Below are 16,016 nucleotides of genomic sequence, written 5' to 3'. Positions count from 1 at the left end.
ATGAGCAGCTCGTCTTTTGCCGGTCCTTGTCTCCAACCATTTTCCCAAAGGAAACTGGATACTACTTCGTAGCTCTTGCAATACGAGGTCCATGTCGTTGTTGCTACTGATCTTCGGAGCAGGTCTTTTGTTGTATCCGACCAATTTGCCATAACAGATCCGGCATTGCTGTTTGTGATTCGTCTGCTGTAGGGACCTGCTTATGAAATAAATTCCATTTAGCTCGGGATAACGCGTCGGTGGCGCCGTTTAACGCCCGTTGCACGTGTCTAGCTCTTACGGTTATGTTGAATTTTAGCGCCTGCAAGACTATTTCCCTCAGTAAATTAACCACTATTGCGCATTTTGCTGATTGTGTATTCAAGACGTGCACAACCGCCTGGTTGTCACACCAGAATATGATGTGTCGGTTGCTTAGTTTTTCGCTCCACAGCACTAGCGTTACCCATATTGGGAAAAGCTCTAAGAATGTGATGTTTTTTGTTATGCCCTTCTCTTTCCAGTCTTCCAGCCAAGGTTCCGCGCACCATTCCCCTTGACATAGGGCACCGAATCCCCAACTGCCCGATGCGTCTGTTTGTATGTTCAGGTCCCGATTGGATAGAGGAGCGTCCTGAACGACTGACACCCCGTTGTAGCTGTCCAGGAAAGAGTTCCAAATTCTGAAGTCATCTCTAATTTCTTTTAAAACCCTGAGGAAATGATGCGGCTTCTTTATCCCTATGGTTGCTTCCACTAGCCTTCTCATAAACGCTCTTCCCATAGGGATCACCCGGCATGCGAAGTTCAGGGTTCCCAATATGGCTTGCGCATCACGTAGAGTTATTTTCTTTGCGGATCCCGATTGCTGTATCATGTCACGCAACTTTGCTACTTTTTCTACGGGTAGCCTCGCTATCATTCTTGTGGAATCTAATTCTATTCCTAGAAATGATATGGTAGTTGTTGGGCCTTCCGTCTTGTTGTGGGCTAATGGAACGCCTAATTCGGCGGTGATTAACTGAAACTGTGCCAGCAGGCTTCCGCATGCATTGGAATCTTGTGGGCCAACGAATAGAAAGTCGTCAAGGTAATGGATGATATTGCTTGATTCCGTTTTCTTTGCTACGACCCAATGTAGGAAGGTGCTGAAAAGCTCGAAGTATGCGCATGAGATGGAGCACCCCATGGGCATACATTTGTCGAAATAAAATTGATTGTTAAAGGTGAAACCGAGCAGTGGGAAGCTATCTGGGTGAACTGGAAGCAGCCTGAAGGCGGACTCTATATCTGCCTTCGCCATCAGAGCTCCTTTACCGCATGTCCGCAGCAGGGCCAGTGCCGAATCGAAGGATGCGTATTGCACAGAACAATCCTCTTGCGACAGGTGGTCGTTTACTGACCTTCCCGGAGGGAATGATAAGTTTAAAATGAGGCGGTACTTTCCTTTCTCCTTCTTCGGGATAACGGCTAAAGGCGATAGGAACATGAGGTGGAATGGTTGCCGCCTGAATGGACCTGCGATTCTTCCTAATGCTAATTCCGTTTGAAGCTTCTCCAGTACGATGTCCTTGTGTTTCGTTGCCGAAGGAGAGTTGTTGTTTTCTCCTTGTATTTGTCCCTGGAATGGAATAACGAATCCTTCTTCGAATCCTTGCCAGATTTTATTTGCCTTGTCCTTGTTTGGGTATAACTGGAGCCAATGTTTCAATGCTTCGAGTTGTATGGGTGAAGGTGCCTTCTCGAATTGTATCTTCTTATGCATTGACCTTACTCCCCGGAGATGCTTTCTTGTTGCATTTTATCATGGGGTGTGGAGCGCCGCAGATTGAGCAAACATGCTTGAATTTGCATTCCTGAAATGTACATACCGCTTTGTTGTACTTCCAACAAGTGTTGTCGTGGGCGTGTAACGGCTTCGTTGCGAATCTGTATGGGGAAGTTCTTCTTGAGTTCCTGGGACTCGCTCCTTGCTCTGTGGTCTTGCATGTCATATGTTGAATCCACAGGCTGACGTCTTGCGTTCCCCAAGTCATATATCTGTTCTCCTCCATCTTATCCCGAAACTGTTCATCGTAATTTAGCCATGACCATCCGCCGTGCTGCTGATAGGCTCTGGTGATATTGACTGCGTACGCCAGCATCGGTCCGTATTGTGAAGGATCCTTCCTACCGACTACGCTGGCCATGTATAGGAATGACGTGATCCAGTTAACTATGGTCTTCGGTATTCTCCTCTCCTTTTCTTTGTTGTGCGTTGTTTTTGACTTTTTGTGCCCCTCGGCTTTCCGTCGCCCTAACAATATGCTAAAAATATCAATGTATTTCTTCTTCTGTATCTTCTTTCTTAATCGCTTGGGCACGTCCTCCCATAGCTCAGATAACGTCGTCAACGCGGGTGGACCTCTTGAGTCTTTGTTGCTCCCTGCTAGACTCGGAGGATGATGAACTAGAAGAGCTAGAAGAGCTGGAGGAGCTGCTTGAGCTGGTGCTGTCCCTGCGCTTGCGCTTTATTTTGTGGCTCTTCTTCCCCGAACTAGAGCTATTCTGTGACCCCGTACACTCTGCCCTGTCTAGCGGAGCATTGAGCCCCATATCTCCATTTTTACTCAAACACTCACCCTCTACTCCTTGCCTTGCTCGACTTGTGGATGGTTGTTCGTCCTGGTCGCGTTCGCTGCCCTGCGATCCTCCTTGTGCACCTTGCGTCATTAAACCTCCGCCTCTGGCGAGAGTCGCGGTCTTCTGGCTCCTGTCGTACTCTTCCGGTGCTGTGTTGTACGTATTTTGTCCTGATCGCGTGTCATGGAAAGTGGGTCGTGTGTACTGCCAAGATGTGCTTGGGCCCCACTCTGAGTCCTGGTGTTGTTGTAATCGTCGGGGGGTTTGTGCCCGATCCCACTCGTCGGGGTGGCCTTGTTGTTCGTAAGTGTTTCCTTGAATTTGCTGGTAGGGTGTTCTCGTCGTGAGGTTCCTATTTGGGTAGATAATTTGATTTGTCCCCGTTCGCCAACCTCCCCCCTTGTTCCAATTTGTCGCTCCTCCGTGGATTTCTCTTACGCTGCCCCGGTACGTCCGGGGATAATCATCCTGATAGTTGCGCTCGTATTGGTTGTGGGACTCGCGTTCCTGGTAATAGTTATACCCTGGCATGGTACTCTGCCAGTCTTCGCCTGTCCATCTGTCGTAGTTCGGGGAGCGGTCTCCGTAACGTGGCTGAGTGATGTCTGGCTGTCTTGCCGCGTCCTGCTCCGTGTTGTGAGCGTTTGCGTTTACGTCTTCTTTCTCCGCTGCTTCCACCGGTACCTCTTCGGTATGTACGTCTATATCCGGTTCGACCGTTGGGGGTGTCTCGATGATTGGGTCTCTGCAGTCAACTCTTCCGCTCCTTCCGCGCTCGCCTCTTGTTTTCTTCCTGCCCCGGGTCTTCTGTGTCATTGGCGGCTTGGGGGTCTTCGTTCCTCCTGCATTGATACCCTTGTTTGCCGCCTTGGATCTCGTCACTCTTTGCGGCTGCTCCGGGTTCTTAGGCCTCGATGACCAACCTGTATTTTTGCGGGGTGACATTCTTTGTCTACAAATGCTGTAAGAAATTGTGCTACGTTAGTATTGATCTAGCAACCATTCATCCCTGAGCCCGGCTCTCCTTAATAGATTTCCATTACCACCCCCTACTATCTTTTTTTTTTGTCGCCGGCATTGACCCTTGACCTTCTTCCTCCAGTTATCTGCGCTGCCCTTCTTGAACCCTCCCGTGCTTGAGGGTCCTCACGCGTCGAGTCCGCCCCTTTGTGGAGACCTTCGTAGTGCTCGCATAATTCTTCTGTCCCCCTTTTGTTGCATTCCTGTCCCGCCCTGGTAACTATATTCCTGGTATCTATAATCCGGAGTCAGTCCCTGTTATCTCGTTGGGTCTACCTGTTGACTCTTATGCCCCCACTGAATCCTTTACCACACTCTGTCCCACTCTGCTCGTAACCCATAGTCAGAACGGTCCTATACGAACCACGCACTATCCACTTGCGCCACTGGAGCCCTGAAGTCACAGCCTCCCTGCCTCCTTCCGTCCCACTCCTATCTCCTCACATCCCCCTTGTCGCTCTTTTTTGGCGCGAGCATGCGTCACTTACCTCCGCCCCTCCCATCATCACTCAGGTCGTCCTGTTCCATCTCGGTGGGGGGTGGCGGGGCATCACTTGTCGGATGTCATGATATGTAGGGTCACACAACATTGCCATGCGAACACATCATAAAGTTATAGGAATATCTATATATATATATATATTAGGGATGTGAATCGTTTTTTGACGATTTAAAATATCGTCCGATATATTTTAAATCGTCAAAAATCGTTAGGGCCACGATACAATACCAATTCCCCCGATTTATCGTTAAAAAATCGTAAATCGGGGGAAGGGGGAGGGCAGGAAAACCGGCACACTAAAACCCCCTAAAACCCACCCCCGACCCTTTAAATTAAATCCCCCACCCTCCCGAACCCCCCCCCCCAAATGTTTTAAATTACCTGGGGATCCAGCGGTGGTCCAGAACGGCGGCGGTCCGGAACGGCCCCCTCAATTGAATCCTTTTGTCTTCAGCCGGCGCCATTTTGCAAAATGGCCGCCGCAAAATGGCGGCGGCCATAGACAAAAAACGATTCGACGCAGGAGGTCGTTCCGGACCCCCGCTGGACTTTTGGCAAGTCTTGTGGGGGTCAGGAGGCCCCCCCAAGCTGGCCAAAAGTTTCTGGGAGTCCAGCGGGGTTCAGGAAGCGATTTCTTGCCGCGAATCGTTTTCCGTACGGAAAATGGCGCCGGCAGGAGATCGACTGCAGGAGGTCGTTCAGCGGGGGTTCCGGACCGCTGGATCCCCAGGTAATTTAAAGCATTGGGGGGGGTTCGGGAGGGTGGGGGATTTAATTTAAAGGGTCGGGGGTGGGTTTTAGGGGGTTGGCTCACGATTTTAACGATTTTTCACGATATTTTTAAAACCCAAACGGCAACAATACGATTCCCTCCCCCTCCCAGCCGAAATCGATCGTTAAGACGATCGAGGACACGATTCACATCTCTAATATATATATATATATATATATATATATATATATATATATATATATATATATATATATTTCTTTTTAAGTCAGTTCGTACTTCCATAATACTTTTATTGATGATTTTTTTTTTGAATAACATATGCATCTTATAAGTACATTTTTTTTTTTTATATTTACCTTAATCGCAGTCGCATTGGGGGGGGGGGGGGGTGTCTCCTGGGTTCGTGGGTATTTTTGGCCCTGTTTTGGCCCGTTGCTAGCTATGTGTTGGCTGGTATGACCCGCCGGAGCTCCCCCTGTGCACGGCTGGGTAGGAGGTCAGGCCCGGACTCTGGGGTATAATGCATTAGCGTTTTGTTTTTTTGTATGTCCGGGGCCGGGCGGTCCGGGAGGGGAGGCTCTGGCGCGTCGGCGCGTAACGTGCTGACGTCACTTAATGGGCGGAATGATGGCCGGGACGCTGGCGGGCTAGAGTCCACGTGGGCTGGTGGGGAGGCCCGGATGGTTGATTGGGGTTACTGCGCATCCTGGGGGGAGCCCAGCCATGCACGGAGCAGCGTGGCAACGGCGGTTCTGCGGGGGGCAGGGCCACGGGCAATCCGCTTCTGAACTAGGTGGGTAAATGCGGCCGTGCCTCTTTGTTGTGCTATCACTTGCCCGGGGGTTGGCTGATATGCGGTGGGCCACGTGGTCCCTGCGCGTCCAAGTTGGGTATTTTTTGACCGGTGGGATAAAGGGGTCTAGGCGAGGAGGGGGGGGGGGGGAACGTCGGGGCGGCGGAGCAAACGTCTTCCGAGGCATTGGCACTCGGCGGGGTGTCTGTAGCTGGCGTGGAGGGGCTTGTAGGGGGCCTGGCAGTGGGGGGCCAGCGGCGGCTGGCGAGGAGGGCTAGGCGGTGTTGCGCTTTGAGGGGGGGTGGTTGGACTGGCGTCCCTCGCAGCCCGCATCGAGTCCGTGGCAGCCCTCGCGGCCATTTCAGAGCCATAGCGTGGTGGGGTACGGAATCGTTTTTTTTTTTTTTTTGAAGGTCTGCCCTCTGATAGCTGCCGTGGATGTCAGGTCTTACCGTTCGGCTGCCGCAGTGTCCGCTCTTTCTATGGTCGCCGCTGCTGGCTGCTCGCTGCTCCCCGCTCACTTGCTTTCGCCTTGCTCCCGGCTCTCCTCTGAAAAGGGTGGTCGCTGTTCAGCGATCACCTTTTAAGGAGGCCGTTGCGTCATCAGCTGACGCCGTGGGCGCCCGCTGATGACGCCCTAGGCTTTCTCCCCCTCGTCCCGCCCCCCAGCTCCTTCGGACCGCCGCCTGTCACGGGGTGGCACGTCCGTTATTATCGTGGGCTCGGCGATCCCGCCTGAGCCCACCTATTTCCCAGCCAATCCCTTCTGAAAACTCAGCAGCAATTAGCTCCTCCGACCCCAACATGGGCCACCACTACCTTTACAGGGCTTGCACGAGTGCTTCAAAGTCCCCTGCAGCAGGTTCATACCAGCTCTTAGCAGAAATAAACGCAAAGCACAGTTTGTATCACCAAACAGTCCTTTTTATAACTCCAACTGGACCTCAACCATAAGTTCCCAACTCGCAGTTCATAGGGGAAAATACCTCTGCCTGGCTTCCTCAGCCAACAAAACACTGCCCTGCACTGCAGTAGCACAACTTTCCCCAACTCCCCTCTGCTCTGCTGCAGGTCATGGTCTTCCCAGTCCTTAAACACAAAACCACCACCTGAGCACAAAAAAGTCAAAAACTCCAGAGGAATCCTTCACTTACTCTGTCTCCATGTCTGTGTCCTGAACTTCCTCTGTAGAGGCCTCCAACTCCATGGCCTCCTCCTCGTCTGAAGAGCTGAGCTTTTCTTCCAGCTCCCCCTCGTCCGTAATCACTGGGACAGGTGTGTGCCTTTCCCTGGTGCCCTGCTCAGCTGCGTAATCAAGCTCCTCCTGTCCCCATTGGTTCAGCTGCTGCTCAAAGAACCTGGGAAGGGTGGTCTTTGTTTGGCTTGCAGGCAGCTTCTCTTGTCTGGAGGCTGCAGGCTCGCTCTCTCTCGGAGGAGAAAGCTCCTTCTTTTGCCTTCCTTCAGGGGTACTTTCCCCTGGTTCCTTCTCCCCAGGGTAGGGGGAGAATCTCCCTCTTTTCCCCCCAGGGAGTTTGAACTTGCTGTGGCTGCTTCTGCCTCACCCCAGGTAAGACACTTTTTACTTCTTTGCTGAGGTTCCTCGACAAGGCACCTGGGAGTGGCAGGGGTAGCTGCAGTTTGTTCCTTCTCCCTTCCCCATTTTCTTTTTGTTCCTACTTCTTTTGAGTTTTTCTTTTGATAGTTTTGTTCTGGTTTGTTCCTCTGTTTGTACGTGGTTTGTCTGTTTGTAGGTTTGTGCTTTTTGTTTGTAAGTTTGTTTGTTTGTTCCTTTATTTCTTTTGTTGAATTGTTTGTCTGTGGTCCTTTGAGTGTCATGTTTGTCTTTTGTGTGTTCCTCAGTTATCAGTTTTGTTTCCCAACCTCCCCTATTTTTTCCTTTTTGTTTAAGTTTTCCTTCCCTCATACTAGCTTCACCATGGTGCAGAGCACCGCTTAGGCCTGTGCACAGCTTTTTTCTATTAAAGCCTTAATTGGCCCCTCAGAAGTCCTGGTTCTCCTGAGCTTCTTTCCCTTCCTTGTCTGACCCCCCCCTCCCCCCCACACACACTGCCAGGGCCTTCCCCCTTCCCATCCTTTTGTTGTTTTAGTTTTTCCCACATAGTTCAACTCAGGAAGGCTACGGGTACCAGCAGAGGCTCATTCACCAGCACCATTAAGGCTATCATAGTGAAGAGAGGCCTCCCCTCTTGCGGCACCACTAGCACTTGGGGATCACCCGGAAAGTAGTCATGCCCCGGAAGGGTCCAGCTAGGTGGCGGCACAAGAATTCCACCAAGCCCAAGCTCCGGAAAGTAGAGGAGCCCGGGAAGCCAGCTGTAGGACCCTGTGACGAGCTAAGGCCCGGGAGTCCGGGTGAGGGGCCCTCAACGACTTTTCATAGATCAGCAGAGACTGTTGTTGCACAACTAGTCAAAAAAGTACAGTGGGCCCATCGCCTGGGGCAGCTTGCAGCGGAAGGAACTCCATCTGCTCCACCCACAAGCAGGGCACTCGCTGTGGAGGAGCCCCTCCCATGCAGGAGGGCTTCACAGGCGCCGACACATCCCAAACAAAGTTCTAGGCTGAAGCAGCAACACCTGCGTGCAATGCCCAGGCTGCGGTAAACACTACTAACCTTGGCACTACCAGCGAGGGCGGGTCAGCTGTTAGACTCCCCTCAGCCAATGACACTCATCACCACAAGGGGCCTTTCCATCCACCGACCCCCGAACAAGTTCCTGTACCTTCCTTACCACTGGCCTCCGCAACCCTGCCGAGAGGCACAAAGGCTGGAGGTGGGCCTCTCCCTCCCACCACTGCATCCCACAGTACTAGTAGTGGGAACACCAAAGTTAATGGGAACCAAGCCCAAGGTGGGAGAAAGAGGAAGGAGAAGATGAAGTGGGTGGAACCAGACCCAGGTATGCCTCCTGCAGTTACCCGGTCGTATGCGGCTGTCGCAGCTGGTCCCCTCCCCACCCCTCCTGTTGGAATTGGGACGTGTAGGCCATGCCCCCCACCCTCAAGTGTCATCACAGGGGGATGGTGCGGCCTCAGCTGGCAACACGCCATCCGGTGTGAGATGCTGGATGCAACCTGCATCCAGGACTACGCACTGGCAGCGGCACAGGTCGTGGGGGCTGAGAATGTCCACTCGACAAGTAAGGAGAGCGGCAGGGAGGTAATTTTTTTTCTGCTCCCTGGCCGCCACCCATAAGGCCCTGGTCACCGGGCTTGTGGTAGATGGACTTTTTCACTCTCCGGAACCATTAGATGCACAGGGGGTACAAGTTGTACTGTCTAATGTCCCGCCCTTCTTGACAGAGGCCGGGCTGAGGCAGCAGCTCAGCACCCTGGGGGATGTGCGTTCTTCAATTGTGGTCCTGCCCCTAGGGTTCAGGACAAAGGCAATGAAGCATGTGGAGTCCCATAGACGGCAAGCATGGCTAGTGCTTCCCAGGGGGACGGATGGCATCGAGGGCTGGTTTCCTGTGTGGGATGGGGGCCGCTCATATAAGATCTTCTACACCACTTTGGAGGACCGGTGTTATCTCTGTAAAGAGGCGGGGCACATTCGGAGGGACTGTCCTCGGAAGCGAGGACAGGCCCTGAATGGGAGTGAGAGCACCACCCCCGCAGCCGGTCCTCCTGGAGCCGCAGTGCTCCAGAGCGGTACCCCAGACGCCAGGACTCCCTTACCCCTGGGAAAGCAGTCCGTCACCTCTGCTCCACATGCTGAGCCTCAGGCACAGCGAGCTGCATTTTCTCAGTCGGTCTCAGGGGACTCCCCTCCATCAACAGCGATGGCTAGCCCCCAATGTGCGTTGTCTGTTGCCGGAGAGTTGACAGGCAAACTCAGTACCACTCATGGCGGCCTGGAGAAGAGGACTAAGCCGCCCCATGCTTGCGGAGTGGACATTTCTCCTCCCCCATCTGGTGGCGAGTCCAAGGCTGCTGGGCCCCCACCAAAGAGGGGGAGCGGTAATCATGCCCCTCGGAGAGGTGACACCAGAAAGGCTGCGAGTCAGGACCCTCCTTGTCTTAAGGAGGCATCCAGGTACTTGGAGCAGAGGAGGGACGAGAAGGCAACACTAAAGGGTGAGGTGGGTGAGAGGAGTATAGTGTCTGATAACCTGCCTTCATCGGATCCAGCGGGGCAGGATGCTTCTCTGCCTGCTCCCTTTCCACCCACTGTTTAACTTAGGAAGAGGGGACTCTCGGTAGATGAGCCAGGCTGCAGGGTTACCGCGGCAGAGCCAGCTTGGTCCTTTCATCCTGAGGCCTGCCCTTCCGGCCCAAAGAGGAGAGCCTCACCCCAGATCTCAGGCCTGCCTGCCCTAGACGCATCAGGGGCTCCCAAGCAGGTCTGGGACGCTGATAGCTTCCTTGAACCAATCTGCGGTGGGCCTCTGGAGTCCCCCTTCCCTTTTACGCCCATTATGGACCTCCCCCTGTAAAGCCCGCTCCCTGCTGATGGCTCCGATAAGGCGCATACTGCCGCATCTACCTCTCCTCACCTGAAGCATGAGGTTACAACGCCCTCCGGGGATGTGCTGGTGGGGAGAGGAAGGCCTCCGGAGTCAGAGGCAGGGATTGGAGGAGACATAGATCCCCTAGAGTCTCTAGTTAAGCATCAGCAGGCAGAAGAAGACGCAGGTGGAGGAGCGGCGCCCCCCTCCTCTCCAGAGCGCTCAGTGGTTCCCTCTGCCATTGTGGTTTCCATCCAGGAGGTGATGGACACAGGGACCCCTCCTCATTGCTCACCTCTGCCTGCTGATCTGTTGGATACTGCCCCGGACCTCAGGGGGAGGTCCAGTTCCCATCGAAGGGAGGTAGGGAATGAGGGTCACTCTCAGATGGGAGGGCTGGCGGATTCCGCTGAGTCCTACAGCCTCCCGGGACCTCTCATTCTCTTGGCTGAGCCGACCCTCCTCCTGTCATCTGAAGAGGTGCTCGGCCAGCCTGACGGGCTGGAGAAACAGGACCGACATGGGGCAGGGGACCCCTTGTAACTTGCCACCGCATGCGACCGATTGCATTGCTGATGGAGAATGGCTCTGACATTCGGCACATTGAATGTCCGTGGCTGCAGTAGGGGTCTCCGGAGTCACTGGGCGCTCTCCTTCCTTAAGGCAGGAGGGTACTCGGTGTCCTTCCTTCAGGAGACCCTTTCCACCCCAGAGACCGAGGCAGCTTGGCTCCTGGGGTGGCGCGGCAGGGTGGAGCTCAACCACTCCGTCGGGCAATCCGGTGGGGTGGCCATCCTGCTGGCGGATTCCCTGCAGGCCGAAGTGCTGGATGTCTGACCTGTCATGCCTGGTCGCATGCTTCACCTCCGGGTCCTGATCGAGGGCTGCACGTGAAGTATTCTTTCGCCAGATGTCAGCCCATTTCGCCAGATGTCAGCCCATTTAGACACCCTGTACGCTGACTAGGAGGTTATGCTTGGGGGTGATTTCAATTGTACCCTCGAGCGCGTCGACCGTACGGGGAGCGATTGGTACCCAGCCTCATCGGCTGTCCTGAGGGAGGTGGTCTGTCGCCTGTCCCTGGCTGACGTCTGGCGAACACAACACCCCAGGGCATCTGACGGCCACACATTTATCAGGGTGCAGTTCGGAGAGGTGTCTCGCTCTCGGATAGACCGTTTTTACTTCTCATTCGGGTTGATGTCACGAGCCCTTTCTAGTGCTAATGAGGTGGCGGTCTTCACGGACCACCACGCGGTGACCGTGAAGGTGAGGTTCGACCCAGTCGGGCCTCGTGCTGCCTATTGGCACTTTAACAACTCGCTTTTAGAGGAGAAACAGCTCGTGATGGTGGTCTGGGAGTTTTGGGGAGACTGGCATGAGCTCGAGTCAGACTTCCCCTCGCTCGCCGAATGGTGGGATGTGGGGAAGATCTGCCTCAGGCTTCTCTGTCGGCAATATGCTAGAGATGTTAACGGGGAGCGGCTTCGCGAGACGGAGCGGTTCAAGGAAGAGCTGCTCACTCAAGGGAGAGCTGCTCACTCTCGAGGCTGGGCTCTCTGACGCCGAGCACCAGCTGCAGGCGGAGTATGAAGAGAAGAACACCCTTCAGGCCCTCGAGGAGCGGCGAGACCGAGGGGCTTTTGTGCACTTGCGAGTCCAGTTCCTTCGTGAAATGGACTGCAGCTTGCGCTTCTTCTACGCACTTGAGAAGAAGAGGGGGAAGAAGGGGCGGATGACGTGTTTACTCTCCGCTGACGGAACCCCCTTCACGGAGCTGGAAAGGATCAGGGCGAGGGCATGGGAATTTTAATCTGCCCTCTTCTCTCCGGACACTGTTGATCCCAATGCCAGCAGGGACTTGTGGGATGGGCTTCCCGCACTCAGTCAACGCGACAGAGAGAGGCCGGAGGAGCCCTTTACTCTGGCCGACCTCTCTGCCTCGCTGGGTCAGATGCCCAACAATAAAACACCGGGCATCGACGGACTGAGCGTTGAGTTCTTCGCCCATTTTTTTGACCTCCTAGGACCTGACCTCCTGCGGGTCCTAAAGGAAGCCTGGGAGACCGGCGCCCTTCCCCTTTCTAGCCGTCATGCGGTGCTGACCCTCTTGCCTAAGAGTGGGGACCTTCGGAATTGGCGTCCACTCTCCCTGCTATGCACAGACTATAAGATCGTAGCCAAAGCAATGTCGCAGAGGCTGGGGTGTGATCCACCCTCATCAGACCTACACCGTCCCGGGCCAGACCATCTTTGACAACTATTTTTGGTCCGGGACATTTTTCATTTTTGCCGTAGGGCCGGTCTGTCGGTAGGCTTTTCGTCCCTTGATCAGGAGAAGGCCTTCGACAGGGTGGATCATACGTACCTCATGGGAACCCTTCAGGCATTCTGATTTGGCCCCCGTTTCATGGGTCTTCTCCCTGTCCTGTACTCTTCTGCGGAGTGCCTTCTTAAGGTCAACTGGTCCTTGACGGTGCCTCTGGCATTCGGTCGAGGAGTATGTCGGGGATGCCCGCTCTCCGGACAGCTCTACGCCCTGGCCATTGATCCATTTCTGTGTCTTCTGCGCAGGTGGCTCGTTGGCTTGTTGCTGCAAGCGCCGGATATGCGGATCACCCTGTCTGCATACGCTGACTACGTACTCCTCATGGTACAAGACCCAATTGATTTGGAGAGGGTGCGAGCCTGCCAGTGAGTTTATTCATCTGCATCCTCGGACCGAATCAACTGGGCCAAAAGCTCTGGACTTTGGGTAGGACCGCAACGGGTGGACGCACCCCCTAGCCAGATTGATAATTTTTCTTGGGGCAGGGGGACCCTGAAATATCTGCGTGTCCACCTTTCCGCTGCGAAGTCTGTGGCCCCGGTGAACTGGAAGGAGTTGGAGGAAAAGGTTGCAGTTCATCTGGGGACATGGAAGGGTCTCGTCCAGCTCATGTCCTACCGAGGGGAGGGCCTTGGTGGTGAACCAGCTGGTGTCCAGCATGCTGTGACACCGGCTGGCCGCCCTGAGGCCACCCTCTGAGTTCATCTCCCGGACTCAGAGGAAGTTGCTGAACATCTTCTGGGCCGGGAGGAGGCACTGGGTCTCCGTGGGTGTCCTGGGGATCCCCCTCAAGGATGGGGGGCAGGGGGTGGTGGACATAAGATGCAAGGTCCACACCCTGTGGCTTCAGGCTTTGTGGAGATTCCTGTATGCAGACCCGCCTCTGCAGTGGCGCCTGCTGGAGGCTTTTTTCCTCCAGCAAGTGTGCGGGTTGTGGTATGACTGGCAGCTGTTGGTGATCGATAGGGAAGTGTACGCACGCGACTTCCCGTCGCTGCCGGTCTTCTACCAAGACATTTTCAAAGCCTGGAGTGTGGTCTCTGGAACACGAGATCCCTCGGCGCCCCTGAGCTTGGATATCCCAGAAGAGCCCCTTATTCACAACCCCGCTCCGGTTGTGAATGCCCTGGAATCCCCTCAGATGCGTCGATGGCTCATAGAGTCTGGGACCACATGGGTCTGTGATCGCCTGAACGCAGACCGGCGATGTTGGGTGTCCCCAGAAGTGCTGGCCCAGCGCATGGGCATGGGGCACCCGTACGTAGCCGGTCATTTGCTCAGAGAGATATGGGGCCTTTTTACCCCCAGCCCCTCCAGCCTATCCGAGAGGGTCCTTCAGGCCGGGAGTCCCCACTCCTGCCCACCCCTCCCTCTGTTCTCCCGGACCTGTTAATCGGCCCACCACAACAACAAGGACCCCCTCGCACTCCCTGTCCCTCACCCCACAGCCTAAGTCGGCTGGATACGCTGCAGCAGGTGTACTTTCAAGATGCCCCGACGGTGGCGCTCCATGTCCTAGTACACCACTGGGTACACCAGAGTACCCTCCTTGGCCCAGTACCCTCCTGATACACCATGCAGGAGGGTACTGGGCGGTGCGCAGAAGCCCCGGTGGAAGCAATTCTACTCAGAGTTGATCCCAAAACCCACCAGGGATTTAAGTTGGCGCATCACCCATGGGGGCCATCACTACGGGAGGCCTGCTGGCGCGTATCCGAGGCCCGGGAGGAAGAGGACACATTGGAGCACATCTTCCTCCGGTGTCCAAGATTAACACCCTTCCTCGCAGACCTGATAGCCCTCCTCCTGCTTATTTATGGCCACACTACTGCAAAGAGCCCAGGCTGAAGGCGAGGGACCACCTTATCAACTTCCTCATTGCCACCGCTAAACTTGTTATTCATCAAACCAGGATAGCGGCAGTGGAAATCTATGGAAATTCATATGACCAATACATGGAATGGTAGAGGGACTCGGAGAGGGTGGTGGATGCCTGGAACTCCCTTCTGGAGGAAGTGGTGAAGACCAAAACTATGAAGGATTTCAAAGGGGCGTGGGATAAACATTGTGGATCCATAAAGCCTGGAGGATGGGCATGAAGAGAAGAGGTATGGGGTGGCTTGCGGGAATGATGGCTACTACCTGGTGATTAATACCCTTATTCAATAAATGTTCACACGGTTAATGCGACTCCAACATTGCTCTATGCTTCAACGGCAAGAGCAGCGGTGACTACCCCAAACCAATTAAGCCTCATATTTCACTCTCAATTCATATCCAGCGTAGATTTCTGCTTCAACGGCAGGGGGGAATGAAGAAATAGGATTTACATCCAGACAACATCTAGCAACGCATTGATCTGAGCAGTATGAGTATTCAAAAATCAGGCTAACTTGCTCGATACAACGGTTGCTACCTTCAAACATTAAGCCTTATACTTCACTTTGATGCAGCTCCAACACTGCTCTCTGCATCAATGGTGGAGGTGGAAGGAAATTAGAATAAAAAAGCTACCAATAAGGCCCTGAACTCAGCGGTTGGAGTAAAAGATAAGTATGAGAAAATAAGTGTGAAAGCTTGCTGGGCAGACTGGATGGGCCTATTGCTCTTCTTCTGTCGTCATTTCTATGTTGCTATGACACAAAGTGAGGAAAAGGAAATCAGCTAGCACAGAATGGCACTACAGCCTAGAATAGGAAAAGGGATGATGTGGCTTTACTTCCCAGTTAATGGCAAAAATCAAGGAGAAGTGACCTCCTGCAGCAGTCAAGCTACTAGAGCTGGAAATTAGACTTCCTTAGCTCAGAGGGCAGTGATAGGAGCAAGAGTGATAACCATAACAAAAGTAGCATAGACAGAAGCATCAGGACAGCCTGGATGCCTAAATGGTTGTTATCTGCTGACATCTCACAGGTACCAATGCGTATGTCTGATGTCAGTGACTCTCATTTTAAACATGGTTATTAACAAGAATGTAGTAGAGTTCCATCTAAAACCCTGCAAAAAATAACTGCAATTGATTGATAACTATTGACTTGGGATGTGTCCTGTTGAAATGCTGTATATGTTCCAAGCTATGTAAGAAGATTCGAATGTGGACTCTTGGTCCAGAGGGTACTCACCAAGGCACCGGCCTGATGAGTTCTTCTCTGGAAGGGGGAATGGAGTAGTCCAGACAGACGTTAAAGGCAGGCGAAGCAAACCCAAATCTAGGTCCAAGCAGAGGTCGAGGCAGGCAAACCCAAGTCTAGGTCCAAGTAGAGGTCAAGGCAGGCGGCAGGCAAACCCAAGTCTAGGTCCAAGCAGAGGTCAAGGCAGGCGGCAGGCAAACACAAGTCCAGGTCCAAGCAGAGGTCAAGGCAGGAGGCAGGCAAACACAAGTCCAGGTCCAAGCATAGGTCAGGGCAGGCGAACACAGAGAAGCACAGGAAGCAGCCACTCTGAAACCTTGTTGCGAAGGCAACTGCTAAGTCCCAGGGAGAGGTTTAAATCTCCCTGGGTGATGACATCATCTTCCGGGGCCGGACCGGCCCTCTCGCCCTGGCCCCTTCGGCGCAGCGTGCGCTGCC

The sequence above is a fragment of the Rhinatrema bivittatum genome, chromosome 19, assembly GCF_901001135.1.
Source record: "Rhinatrema bivittatum chromosome 19, aRhiBiv1.1, whole genome shotgun sequence".
Lineage (NCBI taxonomy): Eukaryota > Metazoa > Chordata > Amphibia > Gymnophiona > Rhinatrematidae > Rhinatrema > Rhinatrema bivittatum.
Note: the sequence above shows the minus strand (reverse complement) of the source record.